The sequence below is a fragment of the Nannospalax galili genome, unplaced genomic scaffold (assembly GCF_000622305.1).
Source record: "Nannospalax galili isolate Female #2095 unplaced genomic scaffold, S.galili_v1.0 scaffold875, whole genome shotgun sequence".
NCBI lineage: Eukaryota > Metazoa > Chordata > Mammalia > Rodentia > Spalacidae > Nannospalax > Nannospalax galili.
In genome coordinates this window covers 2,355,470-2,370,122 of record NW_008337059.1, presented here as the reverse complement: position 1 = coordinate 2,370,122, position 14,653 = coordinate 2,355,470, and the positions used below count along the sequence as shown (strand labels likewise).

General features: G+C 46.1%; 1 protein-coding gene across 1 annotated transcript in view; it reads right to left on the bottom strand.

Annotated features, from left to right (window-relative positions):
- The window catches only part of Morn4 (MORN repeat containing 4), a 17,757-nt gene extending 15,410 nt beyond the window's left edge, over window positions 1-2,347 (bottom strand). Inside the window, exon 1 of the mRNA XM_008831969.3 lies at window positions 2,141-2,347. The gene's annotated coding sequence lies outside the window, so the exon portion shown is untranslated. The remainder of the gene's footprint in view (window positions 1-2,140) is intronic.
- Window positions 2,348-14,653: the final 12,306 nt, after the last annotated feature.

Here is a 14,653-nt window from a genome sequence, read left to right as displayed (position 1 = left end):
AAATAAATAAATAAATAAATAAATAAATAAATAAATAAATAAAAAACAAAAAGTGACACACATAAGGAGAATATTTTTCAGTTAGAGAGTTTCTTTGGAGGCAGACATCTTAACTATCCACAAATATCTTCAAATTTTCACCTAAAGCCACCCATCTCAGGTTATACAATCTTATAAATGGTCTTTCAGTTGTAAGAAAAAAAAGAGCAATCTTGGGTTTTATAATCTCCTGAGAAAAAAAAGAAGGCTTTGATGAAGAAAGATTAGGTTTTTTGTTTGTTTGTTTGTCTTTTTGAGACAGGGTCTCCCTGTAGCCCCAGCTGTCCTAGAACCACTATGTAGACCAGGCTGGCCTTGAACTCACAGAGATCTGCCTGCCTCTGCCTCCCGAGTGCTGGCCCGGCTAGGATTTTTTTATTTTTTTATTTTTTATCTTTTTGAGATGGTCTCCAGGTAGCCCCGGCTGAACTGGAACTCACCCTCTCACTATGTAGACCAGGCTGGCCTTGAACTCACAGAGATTCATCAACCTCTACCTCCAGAATATTCTTTTTAAACATGTTTTTAAATGAGAATGAAATAATTAGCTTTTAAAAATATTTATTATTGCCGGGCATGGTGGCGCACGCCTGTAGTCCCAGCACTTGGGAGGCAGAGACAGGCGGCTCTTTGTGAGTTCAAGGCCAGCCTGGTCTACATAGTGAGTTCCAGGACAGCTCAGGCTACAGGGAGACCCTGTCTCAAAAAGACCAAAAAATATATACATATTTATTATTTTGCCAGGTGTGGTGACGCAGGCCTTTAGTCCCAACACTCGGAGGCAGAGGCAGGAAGATCCTTGTGGGTTTGAGGCCAGCCTGGCCTACATAGTGAGTTCCAGGACAGCTGGGGCTACAGGGAGACCCTGTCTCAAAAAGACAAAAAGAAAATGATTATTTTATTTTATGTGTATGAGTGTTTTGCCTGCATGTATGTAAGTGCACCCGTTTTGTGCAATGGCCATGGCGGTCAGAAGAGGGCGACGGATCCCCTGGAACTGGAGTTACTGACACTTGTTAGCCTCCGTGTGGGTGGGTGGGTGCTGGGAACCAAATCTGATTGGGTCCTCTGCAAGAGCAGACAGTGCTCCTAACTGCTAAGCCATTTCTCCAGCCCATAATTTGAGGTTTTTTCCATCTTTTTGAGACAGGGTCTCCCTGCAGTCCCAGCTGGCCTGGAACTTGCTATGCAGTCCAGGCTGGCCTCGAACTCACAAAGATCTGCCTGCCTCTGCCTCCATAATTAGGTTTTTAAAATTATAATTCTAGCCGGCTGTGGTGGCGCATGCCTTTAATTCCAGCACTTGGGAGGCAGAGGCAGGTGGATTTCTGTGAGTTCAAGGCCAGCCTGGTCTACATAGTGAGTTCCAGGACAGCTGGGACTACAGGGAGACCCTGTCTCAGAAAGACCAAAAACAAAACAAAAAAAAAAAACAAAACAACCCAACCAAACAAAAAAAAATTATAATTATAATCCCCTTTCTTCAATTTGCAAAGTAAACATGTAATTTACTACTATCCTATTTAGGGAAGACTGCGGGATGGCTAGATTAAAGAAGGTAAGAAAAAAACACTGGCTCCAAAAAGAAGGTTTTTTTTTTTTTAAAGGAAGATGACGTCTTGAGAGTGATGACAATTAGGGAATAATATTATCAGAACACTATTCTATGCCAAGGGAAAGGAGAATGCTGGTTCTCATACAGCGGAGTTATTCTGTTTGGTACCTAAAACGGTTCAGGGATGCTGGATTGCAGAGATTACATCCATCATGTAACTGAGGCAACCCATTCTCCAAACCTGGGTACGCGGGACTTCTCTACTATAGAGTGTGGCGGAGATCTACAAAGCTCTATACTTCCAGAAGGCAACCAGTCTCCCGCCGCATTCTTGCATTACAGCCGCACCTCTCCCTCCTAGATCTGTTGCTGCACCACATGTTCTCCAGCTCCCACAGGTCTGGCATTCCCTTCAGACACAGCCCCTCGCTAAGGGGTGTCGCGTATTCTCCCGGACTTCGACCTTGAGGTTTGGTACCCCGCCCGCAGCCGCCTTTGGTCGTGCATCCCCAGCTCGGGCCACCTGCAGGCCTCCTCGGTCCCTACCTGGCAGACCACATTCACGTGACCTCCTCCTACCCGCGCTGCGAGCCAACCTGGGCTCCGCCTCTCCGGGACTAAGATCACGCCCCGCCGCGCGGGGCTCCAGCTGCCGGGACCTCAGCTGCGCCTGGCTCCCCAAGGCCACCTTCCTCTCCGCCACCTCCACCAGCGGCAGCCCCACTGGACGCCGCCATCCCTGACGGCCGCACTGGGCACAATTCCCGCTGTTCATTGGCTGTTACCTAGGCAACTGCGAGCAACGCCACTCCCCATTGGTCCAGCCCCCCTCCGCGCTACACTAACATTTTTTTTTTTTTTTTTTTTTTTTTTTTTTTTTTTTTGAGAGCCAGAGCCAAATATCTAAGAGAGGGATGGGGCTGAGACTGCTGTCCCACCTCAGCAAAGCCAATTCAGAGACCCCAAGCAGAAAAGTGAATCCCAAATAAGGCCAAGCATATGCCCAAAGGGACCATAGCTTCAAAGGCTCTGATACTTATATTCTTAATATAACAGCTCCACCACTGATTATGAGAACCTGGAACTGGAGAGACAGCTCATCGGTTAAGAGCACTGACTGCTCTTGCAGAGGACCCGGGTTCGGTTCCCAGCACCCATATGACGGCTCACAACCGTCCTTAACCTGGAGTACCTGGGGGATTTGGCTTGCTCTTCTGGTTTCTTCAGCATCACACACACGAGTGAACTTACATACATGCAGTCAAAATACTCACATTAAAAAAAGAACAAAACCTAAACACAGCTATAGAGGATCAAAGTTATAATTTGTAACACACTACACTCTTCCTCCTTCCTCCCCTCTTTCTTTCCTAATTTCTTTCTCCCTCTCTCTCTCCTTCCCTCCCTCCCTCTCTCTTTCTTTCGTTTATTGAGACAGCATCCCATTATGCAGCAATGGGTGGTGTACAACTCACTAAATAGACCACGCTAGTTTTGAATTCACAGAAATCTGCCAGCCTCTCTGTCTCTACTGCTGAGATTAAAGGCATGTACCACTGTGCCCATGCTGCACTTTTGCATTCATTAAAGAAATTTGTCTTGCTATGTCCCAGATCCTTAGTGTTTAAAATATAGTGCTAGTATTGGAGCAAATCTTCCCCCAAACTCTAGCAATCCCCGTATCTGTATTTCATTTACTGAACTGTGTAAGTACAATATGATGGTAGAGTCTGCCAGGTTTGAAAAGCCATGGACTGGGGCTGGAGAGATGGCGTGGTGGTTAAGAGCATTGGCTGTTCTTGCAGAAGACCTGGGTTCGAATCCCAGCACCCACATGGCAGCTAACAACTGTCCGTAACTCCAGTTCCAGGGGATCTGACAGCCTCTTCAGTCCTCCATGGGCATTGCTTGACACAGGTGCACTTACCTACATGCAGGCAATACATGTATACACATTAAATAAAAATAATAAATAAAATACATTTAAAAAAAAAAGAAAAGCCATGGACGTTGTCACTTCTCTCATGGGACTTACTGCCTTATTGCCTGCATCTGGAAATGCCTAAGGTTTTATTATTAAGAGACTAAGAAAATTGCCTCAAATTGCTTTTCTGGACTGGTATTTTCTTTTTTCTTTTTTCTTTTTTTTTTTTTTTGTCTTTTTGAGACAGGGTCTCCCTGTAGCCCCAGCTGTCCTGGAACTCACTATGTAGACCAGGCTGGCCTTGAACTCACAGAGATCCACCTGCCTCTGCCTCCCAGTGCTGGGATTAAAGGTGTGCGTCACCATGCCTGGCTTGGACTGGTATTTTTTTCATCCTCAGGTTAGATGACAGTGATAATAAACAATGGCTCATCAGGTCTTTTATGAGACCACAAAGCAAAAGAAATGGTAGTTTGATATTATTTTAAAAGACAAATTCTGTGTTCAAATTCTATCTCTGCCACTAATTGTGTATGGCTTTGAGTAAGTTAGTAAACTCTCTAGTCTGTTAAATGAGATTGGACCAATAGATTCAATCTGTTACTAACACTCATTTGGTCCTATATACTAAGCTGTGGAATTGATTATAGGTTGAATTGTAATCATTGAGAGAATGGAGTGTGAAGAAAAGGGATCTTATTAGAATACAGAATGTGTTGGACCCCCAGCCTGGGGTACCCAACGTCCATGGGAGGTCGCACCCCAATAACTCAGTCCTCAGACCAGGAGATGCAACAAGCAAGAGGATTTAATCATTTGCACAGATGGGCTCCTGCCTTGGAGAGAGCAGCAGCAGCCCAGAGCTCAGCTTACAGTGACTTTAAAGGCAAAAACCACAAACCACAACTGGCAGCAGTGGGAGGGGGCCAGCAGCAACCGGCAGCAGTGGGAGGGGGCCGGCAGCAACTGGCAGCAGTAGGAGGGGGGAAGTTTCGGGTGATGTCCGGCTTGTGTATGGAGCATGAAAAGGTCAGCTCTTTCTCAGCAGTTAGAATTATTTTACTTCTTACTTCCTTGTTCTGAATATTCTTCTTTGGTCTGGGGGACTTGGTTTGAATCCACTTTAACCTGGGGGGCTTTAGTTTGATTCCATCATTCCCCCCTTTTCTTATGGCAAGATTTTAATCATAAAATCTATGAGTTTTCTGGAAGCATCATAGCAGCAAGGTCAGTGAGTACCAGTGTGATGATGGCAACAAGGATTATCAAGGCCACAGAGATGAGGATGATAGCGACTAATTCCCAGTCGGAGTTGTCTAATTCCCAGTCGAAGTGTTTTATGTGTTCAGGACTTCGAGGGTTGTGGGCGTAGTCAGGAGAACTGTGTAGGGTCCTTTTCATCGTGGTTTAACAGTCTTGTTTTCAAGCTGGGGTTATCAAAAGAAGAGGGCAAGGGGGACAAAGTTACCAGGAGGCGGTCCTCCAAAAAGGATTTCGTAGGGGGTTAGGCCATGTATAGCAGGAGTATTTCTAGCCCAAAATAGGGCTAGAGGTAGGAGCTGCACCCAGTCTTTAGTGCCAGTCTCTAGAGCTAATTTGGTTAAGGTCTGTTTAATGGTTCTATTTATCCTTTCTACCTGTCCTGAACTTTGGGGTCTATAAGCACAGTGTAATTTCCAATTGATCCCCAGTGCTTTGGCCATTCCCTGACTTACCTGGGAGACGAAGGCTGGGCCATTATCAGACCCAATTACCTTAGGCAGTCCAAATCGAGGGAAAATGTCTTCAATCAGTTTCTTCACCACCGTCTGGGCTGTTTCCTTCCGGGTGGGGAAAGCTTCAACCCACCCTGAGAAAGTGTCTATGAACACTAAAAGATATTTGTAACCATATTTTTCTAGGAGGACCTCAGTAAAATCTATTTCCCAGTTAGTCCCTGGTCATGTCCCTCTTTCTCTCTTACCAGATGGGACCTTTGATCTGGTAGCATTCACCAGGGAACATGAGACACAATCTCCCACTACCTTTTGAACCAGTTGGTTGAGGTCTGGGAAATAATATATTTGTTCTTCCCTTTCTAGTAGTGTCTTTAGTTTCTTGTGTCCTAAGTGCGTCCACTGGTGGAGTTGGGAGATTAACTCAAGGGCCGCCTTTTGGGGCAGTATGATTTGGTCCTGATATTTCCATATTTTAGATTCTGGGTCCAAAGTAGCGTTGAGCCCCCGAACGAGTTCCAGATCCTGCTCAGTGTAGGTGAAAAGAGCATCTCCCTCTTTTGTTGGTGCTTTAATTTCAGCCTCAAGGTCCGAATGGGTGTAAAGACCTTCTGCTGCCTGACGGGCAGTTTCATCTGCCATCCAATTCCCCTGAGCAATTGGCCCCTGGTCTCGCTGATGTCCAGGGTAATGGATAATGCTGACCTTTTTAGGCAAATACAAGGCTTGCAGAAGGGCCACTATTGTTTCTTTGTTCTTAATGTCCTTACCAGCCAAGGTGAGGAGTCCCCGTCTCCGGTAAATTTCTCCATGTATGTGAGCCGTGGCAAACGCATAGCGGCTGTCAGTGTAAATGTTGACCTTTTTGCCCTCTGCTAATTTTAGGGCTTGTATTAGGGCTTCTAATTCAGCCCATTGGGCTGATGTTCTGGCCAGCAGGGCTTGGGCCCAAATTATTTTCTCTCCATCGACCACCACTGCCCCCGCCTTACACTCACCATTTCGCAGAAAGCTCTTCGGTGTTCTTCTGTCTATGCAAAAGGGGTCCCATTCTTTGTTAAAGGGTATAGAGGAGCCACTATCTCAGCGAAACCTGGTATCCATAGTCTACAGAATCTTGTGTTTTCCAAAAATTCTCTGAGTCTTCTGGCTGCTGTAGGCAAATCTGGGCTTTCTTTGCTGAGGCTCGGTATCCAAGATCCCCCAGTCTCAATAGGAGAGCCTCTATACCTTGTAAGCAGTCAGCTTCCGTCTTGGCCACTAAGAAGAGGTCATCTACATGCTGGAGGAGCATAATCTGTGGGTTTCTTACCCAAAAGTCAGCCAGGTTACGATGTAGAGCTTCATCAAACAGAGTAGGGGAGTTCTTAAATCCTTGGGGAAGTCACGTCCAGGTTAGTTGTCCCAATATTCCAGCTTCAGGTCCTTCCATTCAAAAGCAAAGATGGGCTGGCTAACCGGGCTCAGCCTTAGGCAGAAGAACGCATCCTTCAGGTCAAGTACAGTATACCACCTGTGACTGGGAGGTAAAGAACTCAGGAGATTATAGGGATTAGGAACAGTGGGATGGATATCCTCTATCCTCTGATTGACTTCTCTTAAGTCTTGAACTGGTCGATAATCATCTGTCCCTGGCTTTTTCGCGGGGAGCAGCGGGATGTTCCAAGGGGATTGGCAAGGGTGAAGTATGCCCATTTGCAAAAGTCTTTGAATGTGAGGCCTGATTCCCTCTCGGGCCTCTTTGCTCATAGGGTATTGTTTGATTGAAACCGGAGTTGCAAATGGTTTTAGTGTAACCACTATTGGAGGCTGGTTGTATTGCTAGTCCTGGGCCTCCTGTCTTGGCCCATGCAGAGGGGATTTTACTTAGCCAATCAGATATACCAGGAATTCTTGCTATCGGTCCCTCATATAACCGATGTTCATCTTCCAGCCGCAAGGTTAATACCTGTAGTGGAGCTCCATCTTTTCCTTTTACAGTAGCTCCCTTTGCAGTGAAGTGGATGTATGCTCCCAGCTTAGAGAGTAAATCTCTCCCAAGAAGAGGGTATGGACAGTCAGGGACCAATAAGAATGAGTGGGAGACTCGTCCTGTGCTGAGGTTCACTTTTCTTTCTGTGGTCCATCTGTATGTTTTTCCTCTGGTGGCCCCTTGGACCCAGGCTGTTTAGGAACTCATAGGTCCCTCAGTTATTGTTAGGACTGAGTGCTGAGCTCCTGTGTCTACCATAAAGGTAGTCAATTGCCCCCCTATCTTCAAGGTTACCCTGGGCTCGGGGGGGGGCTCCTGGCCCCGACTTCCCTAGTCCCCTAGAGTCAGGACTGGGGTTGTTTTCTTTGGAAATCTGTTCAGCTTCTTTGGACATTCTCGAGCCCAATGTCCTCTCTCCTTGTAATAGGCACACTGGTCTTTATCCACTCAGGGCCTTTTCTTGTCTCCCAGGTTCCTACCTGGTGCTTGTCCTGTTCCCTGAACTACTGTGGCCAAAATTCTACTTAATTCTTTATTTCTCTTACTAAATCCTGTAAGGAGTACCCCTGAAGGCCCTCCAGCCAGTGGAGCTTACCACAAATGTCAGGAGCTGATTGCCCTATAAAGGCCATAATAAGATCTGCCTGATGCTCCTGGGCTGTGGGATCAAAAGGGGTGTACATCTGATATCCCTATATCAGGCGTTCTAGAAACCCTGTGGGGGTTTTATTTTCTTCTTGGGCTATAGCATGTACCTTTGCCAAATTGGTCGGGTGCCTTCCTGCCCCTTTGAGACCCGCTAACAGAGTCTGGCGATAAAGACATAGACGTTCCCTACCAGCCACGGTTTCAGGGTCCCAGTTGGGTCTGGTCAGAGGAAATCCTGCGTCTATTTCATTTGGGAGCAGAGTGGGTCTCCCATCCTGCCCAGGGACATTTTTCCAGGCCTCCAGGATGACTCTCTGTCTTTCTTCTGTGGTTAGAAGGGCCTGGAGGAGTTGCTGACAATCCTCCCAGGTGGGTTGGTGGGTGAGGAGAATAGACTCTATTAAAGCAGTTAGAGCCTGAGGATCCTGAGAAAGAGGGGTTATGAGTCTTTCAATTATACAAGTCAGAGGCTGAAAAAGGCCAGTACTGGATCTGATCCCCTATAGTGCAGAGGGGAGAAACCTGGGCAGTCCAGGTTCCATCAGAGGGGCCCCCTCTATCCCTCCTTAAGCGGAGTCTGTTAGGTAGAGGAGGGGATTTTTCAGGTTCAGTGGAATCAGGAGAGGGATAGTGGAGGATCAAGGAGGGTTAGGGAAGCTTGGTCCTCAGGGAGGACTGGCTTTTGCTTCTTCTTCTCAGGGGCAGACTGAAGGGGCAGGCAGGAAGAAGTAAGACTCAGGGGGGCAGAAAGTGTAGGAGGCCCCTGGTCTGTCTCTTCAGTTCCCCTAGGAGGTAGGAACGGCCGTGCCCAAGATGTGGGGTTCCGGGCCAAGTCTTCCCAGGTGACTATGTAGGCCACCTGGTCCCGATGTCTGTGTGGTCTTGGGTGGAAAATGTATTCCTTAACCTGTAAGATAGTAGCAAGGTCAAAAGTCCCATCCCTTGGCCATCCTTTTTCTAAAGAGGGCCATACAGAGGAGCAGAGACTCTGCCATTTCTTCTTCTGGACCTCCAGTGATAAGTTATGGGCCCATTCCATGACCTCCTTCCAGTGTTCCAGAGTTAAGCTTAAAGGGGTAGTTAGTGATTGACCCATGGTGGAGGTCACAAAAGGGGAGAGAGAGAGAGAGAGAGAGAGAGAGAGAGAGAGAGAGAGGGAGAAAATGCCACTCCAAACAATAGTGACCAGTGAGTGTGCTTGTGGATGAGTGCCTATCGTTGCCCAGTTTTTCTTCTGTGGGGGACATGAATTTATCTGGGATTCACGTCTGGGACCCCCTTATCCTTTCATGGGAGTCTTTTAGCGGCAAGTGCCCTATGGCTCTTATTTGCTCGACCTGTGCCCGCGGGGCTTTTTCAGTGGCCAGAGAGAAATGGAGAGGAGGGGGAGATACAGAGAAGCCATCTTGTCTCCACCAGTGCGGGCAGTCGGGGTCCGCTAAGAGGACTAAGAGCCTTTGGCTTACATCAGGGAGTAGCCCTGACCAGAAAACCTCAATTGCTCTTTCGCCTTTAACGGTCCCACGCGAAGACTCAGACCAAGAATAAAAGAAAGAAAAAAAGGAGGAAGGGAAAGTTTTAAAATAGAGAGCATAGAGAAAACTACAAAACCAGACCTCCCTCTATGTAACTAACACAACCATCAAGCATACATACCACATTAAATCACATTTGTGTGGACTGGTCCTTCTTTCATTCAGACACACGCTGCACCCACCATTCTCACTTTTGGGATCCCTGAACGCAGACACAGACAATACACAGAACAGAAAATCCTTGGCGCACACTTCTTAACTCAAGAACTGAAAGTACAGAGTGGGAGGGGAGCAGCCAAGCTGAACTCCCTTCTTCTCCCAGGGGAAGGAAAGCTTTGCCATCCTTCCCACTCCAGACCACTCTGGTCCCTAAGTCCAGAGTGTCAGAACCAGGGGCCTCTGGGCATGTCTGCCACTCCCACTGGTTTCCAGAATACAGACTTACAGGTCCTGCACAGGCACAAATGTTCAGACGGAACATTTCTAGAACAGAAAATGACTTACAGACATTAAGACCAAGACAAACTACAAGACATCCTTACCTCCTGCTGATCTGAGGAAATGGGTCTGGGGCAACCAAATCCCGGACGAGCGCCCAAATGTTGGACCCCCCCCCAGCCTGGGGTACCCAATGTCCACGGGAGGTCGCACCCAAATAACTCAGTCCTCAGACCTGGAGATGCAACAAGCAAGAGGATTTAATCGTTTGTGCAGACAGGCTCCTGCCTCGGAGAGAGCAGCAGCAGCCCAGAGCTCAGCTTACAAGCTTCTTTTAAAGCCAAAAACCACAAACTACAAGCGGTAGAAGTGGGAGGGGGTAGTTTCGGGTAAGCGGCAGAAGCGGCAGAAGTGGGAGGGGGAGCGGCAGTAGTGGGAGGAAGTTTCGGGTGATTTTCAGCTTTATGCGTGGAGCATGAAAAGGTCAGCTTTGTCTCAGTAGTTAGAATTTTATATCTTACTTCCTTGTACAGTTTCCCAGAATATTCTTCTTTTGGTCTGGGGGGACTTGGTTTGATTCCATCAAATGTATATTGGAAAATATGAGGAAATAAGATAAAGTGGATGGTGCGAGGCCAAATTTTGGACAGATCTGTAAGTTAAAGACAAGCTATCCTTTGCAAAATGTAGTTTCTTAGGCTAGCAAGATGGCTTGGCAGGTAAGAGCAAATTACTCTGTCTTCCTGGGACTCAGTATCCAACATCATAGGAATTATAATTACAGTTAAATGAGTTAATCCGCTGGGTGTGGTGGCACAAAGCCTTTAGTCCCAGCACTTGGGAGGCAGAGGCAGGAAGATCTCTGTGAGTTCAAGGCCAGCCTGGTCTCCATAGCGAATCCCCAACGCTGGGGAGGCAGAGGCAGGCGGATCTCTGTGAGTTCAAGGCCAGCCTGGTCTCCATAGCGAATCCAGGCCAGCTGTGGCTACAAGGACCTATCTCAAAAAGACCAAAAAAATAAAAAATAAAAAAAAAATAAAATAAATGAGTTAATCCATGCAGAATACTTAAAACAATGCCTGGTTAGCCGGGTGTGATGGCCCATGTCTATAGTCCCAGCACTCTGGAGGTAGAGGCAGCTTCCTCTCTCTGAGTTTAAGACTAGCCTGGTCTACATAGTGAGTTCCAGGACAGCTGGCACTACAGGAAGACCCTGTTTCAAAAAGACCAAAACAAAAACAAATACAAAAGAAAACAAAAAAAACACCAATGCCTGGCACATACTTAGCATTGAGTAAGTGCTACCTCTTCATATGCAGTAGGGCATGTTTTGACACTCTTTAGTAAGAGAGAAATCAAATTCTAAGTGGTAGATACAGAATCAAAGTCTGAGGATATTTACAAAGAGGAAACTCAAAATTCCAGGGGTAACTTTAAATCTGCTCATAATTTGAAGTTCATGAGTTAAATGAGATGAACGAGATGAACAATACCAAATATCATTTGACTCTGGGGACACTTAATTAGTTGATGTCAGGGCAGGGAAAATAACTGCATAGTTATAACTGAAAGGGGAAGTGGAACTCTATATAGATCTTTGCCTAGGATGGTTTATTTGATTTATTTTTGTTGTGATGGGGATTGGACACAGGGCCTTATATATGGTAGCAAACAACCACTGAGGTATCCTTTCAGCTCTAGAAGGTTCATTTGGTCAAAAAAGTTCAAGTTATTTCTCATACATACATCAAACAATAGCACCTTCAATGGAATACTAGTGAGCTGTGGCAATAATTTGACTGAAGAAACAATGATTATGTGGGCTGGTGAGATGGCTCAGTAGGCACTTGCAGCCAAGCCTGATGACCTGAGTTCAACTCCTACCCACATGGTAGGAGTTCTAGAACCAATTTCTGAGAGTTGTCCTCTGACCTCCACACACATTGTGGCACAAGCACCCAACTACACATATACACCCATACAATAAATACATATTTTTAAAAGTATGATAGAGATGCTGGGCGTGGTGGTGCATGCCTTTAATCCCAGCACCTGGGAGGCAGAGGCAGGCAGATCTCTGTGAGTTCGAGGTCAGCCGCCTTGTTTACATAGCAAGTTCCGGCCCAGCTGAGGCTACAGCTGTCTCAAAAAGAAAAAAAAAAAAAAAAAAAAAAAAAAAAAACCAAAATAAATAAATAAAATGTATGATTACTAAGTACTAGTGACTATGTGTTTTGTTATCTTTTGTGAAAAACTCATTCCTCTATCTGGTTACACTAAGCAGAAAAACAAAAACATTAGCAGTGACCCCAGCTTTGATGAAAGAAGGAATGCTCTTTATGCCCGAAGTCCTATCCTAAGTGCTTTACATATATTATAGAGTCTTATTTAATCAAGTAAGGTAGGGGTGATGATTCTCATTTTATAGATGAGAAAACGGAGACTTTAGAGATTAATTTTTCAACAATAATCATTGTAGAGCAGGGATTTAATCTCAGATGTCTATGATCCCCAAATCCATATTTCTATGTCTTACATTCTATTGTTTATGGGTTGTTTTTTTTTGTTTGTTTTTTGTCTTTTTGAGACATGGTCTCCCTGTAGCCCAGCAGGCCTGGAACTCACTATGTGAACCAGGTCTGGTGTCAGAGATCCACCTGCCTCTGCCTCCTGAGTGCTGGGATTAAAGGCATGAACCATCAGGTCTGGCTACTTTTTGTTTTTAAAAACATTTTATTTTTAATTACATATGTGTGTCTGTGTATAAGTATGAGCATGTGAGTGTACGTGTCCTTAGAGGCTGAAGAGGCTGCCAGATGCCCTGGAGCTGGAGCTGTAGGTGGTTGTGAGCTGCCCTCCCCCCTCCATGAAGGTGCTAGGAATAGAACTTTGGTCCTCTGCAATTAAACAGTACTCTCTCTTATATCTCTCCAGCCCCCACTTTATTTTTTTAAAAGATTTAAAAATTTTGGACTGGAGAGATGACTCAGAGTTTAAGAGCACTTACTACTTTTGCTGAGTACCCAAGTTCAATTCCCAGCACCCACATGGCAGCTAACAACCATCCAATATCCATAACTCCAGTTCCAGGTGAATCTGATGCCCTCTTCTGACCCCTTCAGGCATTGCACAACACAGGTGCAGTTACACACATGCAGCCAATACACTCATACTCATAAAATGCAAATAATAAATAAAATGTTTAAAATTTTTATTTTTATGTGTATGAGTGTTTTGCCTGCCAGTAAGTGTACCACGTATGTACAATGCCCACAGAGTCCAGAAGAGGGTATTGGATCCCCTGGAACTGGAGTTACAGATTGTTGTGAGCCCCCATGTGGGTGCTGGGAACTGAACCTGTGTCCTCTGCAAGAGCAACCAGTGCTCTTAACCATGGAGCCATCTCTCCAGTCCCCATTCTACACTTTTATTTTTATTTTATTTGTGTGAGTGTTTTGCCTGCATGTATGTAAGTGCAACTGCACATGCAATGACTGCAGAGACCAGAAGAGGGCATCAGATTTCCTGGAACTGGAGTTACATGCAGAGATGCTGGGACCCTAACCCAGTTCTCTGGAAGAACAGCCAGCCATCTCTCCAGCCCCCGATTCTACACTTTAGAATGCAGTGTCTGGATCTGAAGTGGATATGTCCCACATCACGCCTACCTTCCTGTTAAGGTCTTTCCTCCAAAACTCTCTGCACTTCTCACATGCCTTCTGCTTGTTGGCTCACCAGGTCTTACACAGCCTTATTTAACTGATTCCCCTCATCTAATCCGGCTATCCCCCATAGTCTCTAACCTCTTTCCTCCTTCTCTCCAGCAAAGTCCTACACATGACAAGCCTTTTCTTTCCTTCTCCCCCATAATGATTTGGTTGCTAGTGAGGAATTAGCTCATAGAACAGGCATACAGACCTTTTGCGCACTCTCTAACCTCTGTCCAAGACTGTGAACTATTGTGGAATTTCAGCTAACACTGTTGACTCTATCTCTGACTGCCCCCGGGACGTTGTTTGTCCTCAGAATGAAGACAGAGCATATTTTTCTTCTTTTCACTAATAAAAGTGAGCCCTAACTCTGTCTAGACACTGAGGCGAATAAAAACCATAGACTTATTCTCAAGGGATCAGAGCTTTCCTCAATTATTGGATAAGTATTAAATCATTGGGCCAGACACCATGTAAAATGCATGAGGGTTGGGATTTTGAAGTTTTTTATGGAGATAGCATGAGGTGGGGGGGGGTATCTTTGTTTCATTGTTGTCTCTTCGGTACTTTGAACATAGTAGGTGATCAATCAATGACACAAAATTGACGTTTTTCCAGTTTCACAGCCAGTACATAGTAGGCACTCAATTAAAAGTGACTAACAAGAGGCCGGGAGTGATGGCGCATACCTTTAATTCCAGCACTCGGGAAGCAGAGGCAGGCGGACATTTGCGAGTTCAAGGCCAGCCTGATCTACACAGTGAGTTTCAGGGGCTACAGGGAGACTATCTCAACCCCCCCCCCCAAAAAAAAAAGTGACTAACAAGAAAGCTACTGTTAAGAAAGCGTCCAAAGACCTGTCAGCCAATCGGAAGCTAGGGGCGGAACTAGGGGCAGAGGGCGTGCCTGACCCGGGTCTGTCGCTTAGAGCATGCGCAGTCAACACAGAGGAGCTGAGACAGCCGTCGAGACCGCGATTGCGTAGGAGCGGCTTCTGATTGGCCACTGTTCGGGCGCGAGGGGCCGTGCCTACGCGTCGCCAAGTAAACAGGGCAGGCTAGGGGCGGGGCTATGGAGGCGCCGCGACCTGGTTGGCCAAGAGGGAGGTGGGGGGTGC